This window comes from Budorcas taxicolor, chromosome X (genome assembly GCF_023091745.1).
Source record: "Budorcas taxicolor isolate Tak-1 chromosome X, Takin1.1, whole genome shotgun sequence".
In the NCBI taxonomy this organism is placed as follows: Eukaryota; Metazoa; Chordata; class Mammalia; order Artiodactyla; family Bovidae; genus Budorcas; species Budorcas taxicolor.
The window spans coordinates 57,223,618-57,232,287 of NC_068935.1; the positions used below are offsets into that span (position 1 = coordinate 57,223,618).

The following is an 8,670-nucleotide window of genomic DNA, read 5'->3' on the forward strand; positions in this document are numbered from 1 at the left end:
GGCTTCAAAATCACTGCAGATGGTGACTGCAGCCATGAAATTAAAAGACGCTTACTCCTTGGAAGGAAAGCTATGATCAACCTAGATAGCATATTCAAAAGCAGAGACATTACTTTGCCGACTAAGGTCCATCTAGTCAAGGCTATGGTTTTTCCTGTGGTCATGTATGGATGTGAGAGTTGGACTGTGAAGAAGGCTGAACACCGAAGAATTGATGCTTTTGAACTGTGGTGTTGGAGAAGACTCTTGAGAGTCCCTTGGACTGCAAGGAGATCCGACCAGTCCATTCTGAAGGAGATCAGCCCTGGGATTTCTTTGGAAGGAATGATGCGAAAGCTGAAACTCCAGTACTTTGGCCACCTCAGGTGAAGAGTTGACTCATTGGAAAAGACTCTGATGCTGGGAGGGATTGGGGGCAGGAGGAGAAGGGGACGACAGAGGATGAGATGGTGGGATGGCATTATTGACTCGATGGACGTGAGTCTGAGTGAACTCCAGGGCTTGGTGATGGACAGGGAGGCCTGGCGTGCTGCGATTCATGGGGTCGCAAAGAGTCAGACACGACTGAGCAACCGAACTGAACCACCCTGCTCTGAGGCCTTTCTGCCCTGACCATTCACTGCTTGGGTAGAGAATGCTTCTGAACTAGACTGGCTCCATGGATAGTCAGAGTTCCAACAAGCCATGTGCAGCCCCGCTCGCCCCATCTACTGATGGAGAGCCCACAGCAGGGCACCCTCCTGATGTCACCCAGACCCAAATGTGGATTCAGAGGAGGCTTTGGAGAAGTGGTGGGACCAACCTGAGAGCCCAGATCCGGGCCCCCAAGACAACCCGCCCCACAGGGCCCGAACCCAGCAACAGCCAGTGAGGAAGTGAACAATGCCGTCCTTGGGCTGTCCTTGCCCAGGAAGCTCTGGATGATCGTGGAGGATGCGGCCTTCACCTCTGTGCACTGGAACGACGAGGGAGACATGGTGTTAACTGAGGCAGATCTCTTCCAGATGGAGGTCCTCCATCACACATGCACAGACAGAATCTTCAAGACAGCATCAAAAGTTTCATCCGTGAACTGAACCTGCATGGGTTCAGTAAAATCCACCATTCGGGTTGCTCTGCAGGGAAGAAAAGGATGATGGTAATGTAGAAAGCCCTTCTGGGGAGCCTGGACTAGAAAAGCTGAGTGCTGGATGGATTTCAATTTCCAGGAGAACTTTTTTCTCGTGAGAGGGTGGTTAAGGAAAAAGGAGAAAGCAGGCCTTGTCGTGTTCCACGAATCCCCTTAGACAGGATCCACAGGGGTGACTCCAGACCCTGAGAGTCCACTTGATGTCAGAGAGTGCCCATAACACCTGCCAGGAATGAGAAGACCTTGTTTCCATAGTTAGGCAAGGACGGGACAGTGGTGGGAAGGAGGGCTGTGAGGAAAAGCTATTCTCCCCCACGATGGCTAAAGTGATTCATTTCCTTTCAGATCTATCACTACTCCAAGTTCCAGAGAGACAAGCCTCTCCTCCTGCAGAACATCTAGAGGAAATGTGACCCCAGAAGAACTGCTCAGCCCGCCACCAGCACAACAGCGACCCCAAAAAGAAGCAAGCAGTGATGACCAGATGCTCTCCTTGATTCCATCACTAGTGCACCAAAGAGGCTGACAAGCAGGTCCAGAAGGAAGCCTCAACTGTTCACGGAACCCCTGGCCAGTGCTCATTTGAGTTCTTGGCCTTTGGTTTATGGACAGTATAGCCGGGCGGCCCAGGTCAAGCCATCTCCCCAGCGAGCAGGGCTGCCCCAGTGGAGAGGGTACATCCAGCAATGCTATGTCTGTACCCATGGCTACTGCTGGAAGGGACAGTGCAGGGGAACTGCCCAGGAGCTCCCCAAGGTACCCAGATTATGGTCTGGTGATGACTTTGTACAACACCTTTGATTCCATCGTGAGGGGAGCCGTTTCAGTTGTGGCCCCAAACGAGGCCCCTGAAGCAGAGGAGGAGCAGGAGGAGTCCTCAGAAGTGTGCCCTCTGTGAGTTCAAGGACAAGCCCAATCCCTGAGCTGCCAGGTCCCCAGGGATACCCAAAAGCGCTCTTTTGTAATCAAAAATCTATTTTTGGCTCTAATAGAGTACACCAAAACTCCACGGGAGTAAATAAAGAATCAAATGAGAGCTGCGAGTCTGTGTTCTTTCTGTCTGTCCATGCTATTCACACGGCACTGGGTGAGCCAGATGAGGCTGGAAGCCCACGCCCCAGGCAGGCCTCAGTCCAGTCCCCACAGTTCCTTTTCACCTGAAGCAGCAGCATTTCACACGTTCTGCCAAGAGTGTGGCTCCTGAGCCCTTCGCTGAGGCCATCCCAGGACGGGCGGGTCCCTGGGCCTTGCCTGCCACACAGCAGAAGACCCAGCCCGGCTCCTGACCATGGGGGTGTCACCTTCCATGAGTCATGCACCCTGAAGCAGAAGGGGCTCCTCCTGGGTCCCCCGATGATGCCACAAGTTTCTGATCAGCAGCTGAGCCGTCACCAGCTCCCAATCCAGGGGCTTCCCCAAGAGCCTCACTGGAAAGCAGGGTCACCCCAACCGCCAAGGGCCCTGCAAACACGTGACCCCATACCTGAAGACAAATACAAGGTTTCCACAAGGTGAACACCAGCCGGTGTTGCTCTGCCCTCACAGCTTTATTTAGAATTCAGGCCCAACACACAGTCCCTGGTCCAGACATCAGCCCCATGTGCTCGAGCATCCTCTAAGCCTGGTGACACAGAAGGGGGTGGTCACAGATGGCTGGCTCTTTCCATCTGCCTCCACGCTATCCGCTAACAGGAGGGTGGCAGCCCAGAGGACCCGTCCATCACATGCAGTCTGCAGGGAAGTCAGGAAGGAGAGCGGGACAGGTGGAGAGAGGCACATGGTGAGTTCCAAGACAAAGGGCCATGAAACCCTGGGAACACTGAGGAGGGAGGGCAGGTCCCCCTGGTTTCGCAGCCCAGTGGTTGGGCTCTGGTCGTTTCTCAGCACAGACAGGCACAGTCTGGGCTTGGCTTCCTCCCAACCCCCACCCCATCCCTCATCTCCAGGCCCCATCACTGCCGACTCTGCAGATCCCCCATGTTACCCCAGGCCTCCTGAGCACAGATCTGTGCTAACCAACCTGGCCTAGGCCCTGGGGCTGCCCTTGACAGCCCTGCCAGGTGTCTTCCCCATGCGTTTGGGAGCCACCTTCCTCCCAGCCCTTCCCACACCACTGCCTCCACTGTCAGCAGATGCCTCGGCCCCTGCCCAGGGCCTACAGAAAGAACAAAGGAGAGCAGGAACTACTGGGTCGGGTGTTCTCCCTGTCCTCGCCAGGGCCTGGGATGGCACCATGCAGGGATCACAGAATTCAAACCTCAAATAACCTGCCAGGTTACTGTCACACCTTCCCATGGCTGAGGAGGCACCGAGGAGGTGCTGAGGGATAGAGAGATAGCCCATGACTGCAGGGGAGCTGACCACAGGCAACTCCATCCTCACTTTTATCCTTGTACCTGGAAGGGGGTCCCTGTTTACTGGAGGGGGGAGAGGCAGAGAAGCAGCGCCACGGGCCTGAACCTCAGCAGGGTCTCAGTGCCTTGCAGAGCCTCCATTTCCACATGGCTGTGAGGACGGGGACAAGGTCCCAGAGGCTCCCAGCCCAGGTCCTCCCTGGCCTTTCCTTCCCCAAGCACAGCAGAGCCACAGTTCTCACAGCCCTCATGACAGCCAACGACAGCCAACATCTCAACCCCGGCTTCTGGCCTCCTGAACCAGCACGGTTTGTAGTCTGAGTCACCCAGCCCATGTGACCCTGATGTGACTGCCAGCAAATGAAGCCAGAGAGTCAGCCCTGTCCAGACATCCCTCTGCAGGGGCAAGTGGGGAGTGGGGGGATGACTTCTACACTCCCAGCGCCTCGGGCACACTCCTCCACCTCTGCACAACTTCATGCATCTGTTTACACCTCCCAGTGTTGGGGGTCCCACAAGTTACTGATTCGTCTCTCCTGATGGAAGGGAAGGGAAAACTCATTCTGCCAATACAGCCACTCAAAGGGACCACACACGCACTGACTGAAGATCCATGCAGGAGGAGGCCCAGGGCACAGGGCACACACCCAAGGGGCTGACAGACACCAGCAAACAGCCTTCCACAAAGGCTCCTCCATGTCCATTCCCCCAACCACAGGTAAGGGTGCCATGTCCTCACACACTGGCGGGCCCTGAGATTCATCATCCCGCTGAATCTCTGTCTACCTGCTGGGTGACAAAGGGTCACCCTCCTCACTGGGTCTGGATGAGTTACCAGGGAGCCTGGCTGGCCCCTGGGGTGTGGCCATTGCTATGTCTTCTACTGGGGTATGTGACAGGATCCCAGGCTTGCCCAGTTTCCACCACTCAAGTGTCTCAGCCAACCCAACCCCTTCCTCCTAGGTGCCACCGAAGCTCAGCTGTGTGGGTGGGATGCCTGAGCAAGAAGGGGCTGCAAGCACTCCTACCTCTGGAAGCAGAGGGTGCCTGCTTGGTGGCCAGAGGAGAAAACACTCTTCTGCCTGCTTGTCTGGGCATCTTCACCTGCGCAAGGACCAGAGCAACAGGGAGAAAATCACCTGTGACAAGACAGCAATGTTGGACAACAGGTCACCAGTTTTCTTCTCAGCAAGGGCCTCGCACCACGGGGACCCAGGAGGGCCCAACGGATGTGAAACACACTTGCAGGTTTCTTCAGGGTGGGTTCTGCTCATCACAGTAGCTGGCCTGTTCTCACGTGGCTGGGACAGGGACCCCACGATGCCTCAGCATGCATCCCCCAGGAATGATGGTGATTTATAGTCCAGGAGACGCCACAAGGAACAAGAGAAAACGACTCCTCCCCTCACACTGCCACTCTGGAAGGATCTGGGGGCCGCCACAGTCAGTGGGCTGCCCTCCATGGACTCGTGGCTGGGCCCCACCAGGAGGGGAACCATGGACAAGCAACTGAGTCCTGCAGGGGCAGGGCCTGCCTGGTGGGGGCGGCTCGCAGGGATCAGGTGGGGCTCGCATGAGGTCACAGTCTGGGGGCGGAGCTGGAGGCTGGAAGGAAGTCGCAACCACGTGGAAGGAAAGGGGCGGGGACTGTGACCATGGAGGGGACCGGAAGTGCGGCGTGGCCATCCGGCAGTCACTCCTTGTCCCAGAGCCTGGAACCCCCGCCGGGAGGTATGGTCAGCGCACGAAGCAGGTCCCGCCTTCCTGCAAGCAGAGATAGTGCCAGGCGCTTTGGGATGGCCGGGCTGCAGCCACTAGGCAGGACAGTGGTCCGCCACCGGGGCCCGAGACCGCTGACAGGTGACAGCGCTGACTGGCCTTTGTCCCGTCGCGTCCACAAACACTGAAGCCCCTGATTTCCAGTGTGTATGGCTTCCTGTACTCACGTACTACTAGTTTGACTCAGTCGTGTCCGACTCCTTGTGACCCCATGGACTGGGGCCCACCAGGCTCCTCCCTCCATGGGATTCTCCAGGCAAGAATACTGGAGTGGGTTGCCATTTCCTTGGCCAGGGGATCTTCCCGACCCAGGGAGTGAACCCGGGTCTCCCGCTTTGCGGGCAGACGCTTTAACCTCTGAGCCACCAGGGTGCGTACTCACGTAGGCACGCAGTTCTGTAGACACGCACGTAGGAACAAACGCGCATTCCCCAGCCAGCCCTGTCCCCTTGGAGACGAACTAGGATCCGCCAAGCTCTGAGGCGCCTGGAAGGTCAGGCCAGGAGGAGCCTCGAGACCCGCGGCCTGGAGCGGGACCCGGGGGAGGACCAGAAGTGAGCGGTCGGGCGGGCGGAAAAGAGGGGAGGAGATGGGAGGAGCAGGGCGAGAAGTCTGTGGCTGAAGTGTGGGAAACACGTGGGTGAGGAGGAGCTTCAGGGCTGGGGCAGGGCCCGGGGCAGGGCTGGGGCGGGGCCGGGTGGTGCCGGGCAGGGCTGGGGCGGGGTGGAGCCATCGGGGGAGCGGGGCGGGGCTGACAGGGATGGAGCTGTGGGTACTAGGAATGCACGGAGGCTAGGACTGACCCACTCAGTGGCGTAGGCCAGACCGTGCCCTTTTGAGTCTTTGCCACAGGCGTCCAGTCCGAGAGACTCGGCGAGAGGCAAAGTGACAGCGACCGCATCCGAGCTTCAGCGTGGACCCCAGGAGCCAGGGAAGCGGGGAGAGGCGGGGCCTCTGGGCAGAATTGCGCATCTCTGGGCAGAAAGCCCAGGCCAGCTCCCCTCCAAGCCACCCGGCGGCTGCTGGCCGAGTGCTGAGCAAGTCTTTATCTGGGTTTTTTTGCAGATGAGAAGGACAATCCTCGCTGTGTTCCTTGCTGCCCCTGGGACCTGAGATGTCCCAGAGAAAGGCAACTTCACCTTCAAAACTGTTTCCTCTCCTCTTCCTCTCTTCTGGGGGCTCAGCCCACCCAGGGCAGCCACCTGACTCTGCTCCTGACTCTGCCACCCTCCCTGCTGTGTCCCTGCCTCCCAAATGCCTGATCAGAGTAAATTCTCCTCTTCCTGTCCACACTGCTACTGGCTGAGCTCAGACTGCATGGCCTGGGGTGGGTGCTGTCAGCCTAGCCGCCCCCACCCCCCCACCACCAGCCTGAACCCCTCCTGTCTCTCCTCCTCCCACCGGTGTTTCACATACCATGGTTCTGGTCACACTGCATGCCCATCTGTCCTCATCAACCCCGGATGGAAAGCACAGCCGAGCCCTCTCCTCTTGCAGCCCCAACATGTCCATGGTGCCCTGGTGGGGCTTCCGGTGGTCCTAGGTCTCCTTCCTCATCGCCCAGCACTCTGGGTGGCTGTGCTGGCCATGCACTCTGCACTGAGCTCATCCGAGACCCAACACTTTCTCATGCAGTTCTGCCCCTGGACCACTGGCTCCTCTTCTCCTGACCCCCTACTGTCCTCCTTCCAGGCAGGACCTTAACATCCCTTTCTCCATCTGCCCGAGTGTCAGATGCTCTCATCTGGGAGTTCTGGGGCACCCTGCATCTTCCTGCAGCCTGCCTTTGCCCCCCTCTTCTTCCCAGGCTGTGGCTGCTGTGCACAAGTGTGGACCGCCCCCCCACCACGCGCCCCGAGGTTAGCTGAGCCCCAGGAAGGCAGGGTCAGTGTCTCACTGGTTCCAGTTACCTGGGCACCCACACAACTGCTGCTGTGGGAATGAGTTGGTGGAGCAGTGCTTTCCCTTCCAGCGTGCAGCCTGCTCTCTCCTTGCAGAAGCCTCCCAGCCACAAGTTGAGGGGCAGAGGCTGCCTCCTGGATTTGAGGCCTCAGCAATGCCAGGACCCGAGTGGTCACCAGACCCAACTCCCTCTTGCTGGCGCCTTGCTCCTCACCCCAAGAGTGGTTACCAGCAGCCTCCAGACACCCCAGAATCTCCTGGTAGTGGTTTCAGATAATGAGGGAGGGTCCTGTGAACAGTGGGTGGGCTACTGCTGTTCCTCCGAAATCCTGTTTTTTTCACATTAATTAATTAATTTATTATTTTTTATATGACAATATACATGTTTCAATGCCATTCTCCCAAATCATCCCACCCTCTCCCTCTCCGGCAGAGTCTAAAAGACTGTTCTATACATCTGTGTCTCTTTTGCTGTCTCGCATACAGGGTTATCATTAAAAAGAATACATTTGAATCAGTTCTAATGAGGTGGATGAAACTAGAGCAAATCTTGGTTTTGAAGTAGACCTTGCCCAGTAACTGGAGACCTATGACATGTGGTTGCTGATGGGGCAGCTGTGAGGACCTCCTCCGTGGCATTTCTCCGCACCCATCCCTTCCCTGCTGCTGGCCCCAGCTCTCCTCATGTGTCCAGATGTGAGGACCGAGCCATAGGGAGTGCTGCCTCCCACCCCACCTGGGTCTCTGAGGCTTGGTGAGGGTTTCCACTTTGCTCCTGCTGTGCATTTGCAGGCAGCACTGACCTGGGACGGGCTCAACCCAGATTCTCAGTTTCCCTCGGGTCCTCCTTGGCCAATGTGGTTTCCTCTCTGAAATGCCTGTTGCCCATCTCTCTGCTGAGCTGTGTGTCCTTTCTGTGCTGAGTTGTGGGCACTTCTTTCAGGGTCTGGATGCTCATCCTGCCCTGGATTTTTGTGTTTCAGATTTTCCCTCTTCTGTTTGCAGACTAGTGACAGACTCAGTATTCGCCTGGTCTCTTGGAGCCGTAAGTGCCCCAGAGGTCAGTGCGTGTCCCTCAGGCCCTCCCACTGGGGGCTGCAGTCCATCCCCAGGCTTGGCACCTGGGGCGAGCAGTCCCAGAGGAGACACTGCCCTGGCGTCCAGCACTCTGCCTGTGAGAGAGGGCTCCTTCACGTCCGTGTCAGTCCCTTGGTCCCTGCCTAGCTTCAGTTCCAGGCCTTGGACTTCCCCAGGACAAGCCTAGGAGCAGCCGTGTAGCTCTGGGACATCAACCAGCCTTCCCCTCTGTCCCCGGGGCAGCTCCTATTGGCTCTGCCCCTCTCCATGCAGCCCAGATCGAGGGGCCAACCTGAGAACCGACCGCACTTCTGATTTCATCTCAGTTTCACTGCAGTTCCTTGAGAGGACACGGGTGTCCACTTTGCTGCCACTTCTCGGGTGCTGCCTGCCCAGGGGATGGGGTACCGCCCAGGGGGACCTCAGGAG

At 57.6% G+C, this 8,670-nt stretch overlaps 1 pseudogene; it reads left to right on the forward strand.

Annotated features, from left to right (window-relative positions):
- Positions 1-658: 658 nt before the first annotated feature.
- Positions 659-2,052, forward strand: LOC128069363 (heat shock transcription factor, X-linked member 3-like; annotated as a pseudogene).
- The last annotated feature ends 6,618 nt before the right edge of the window (positions 2,053-8,670 follow it).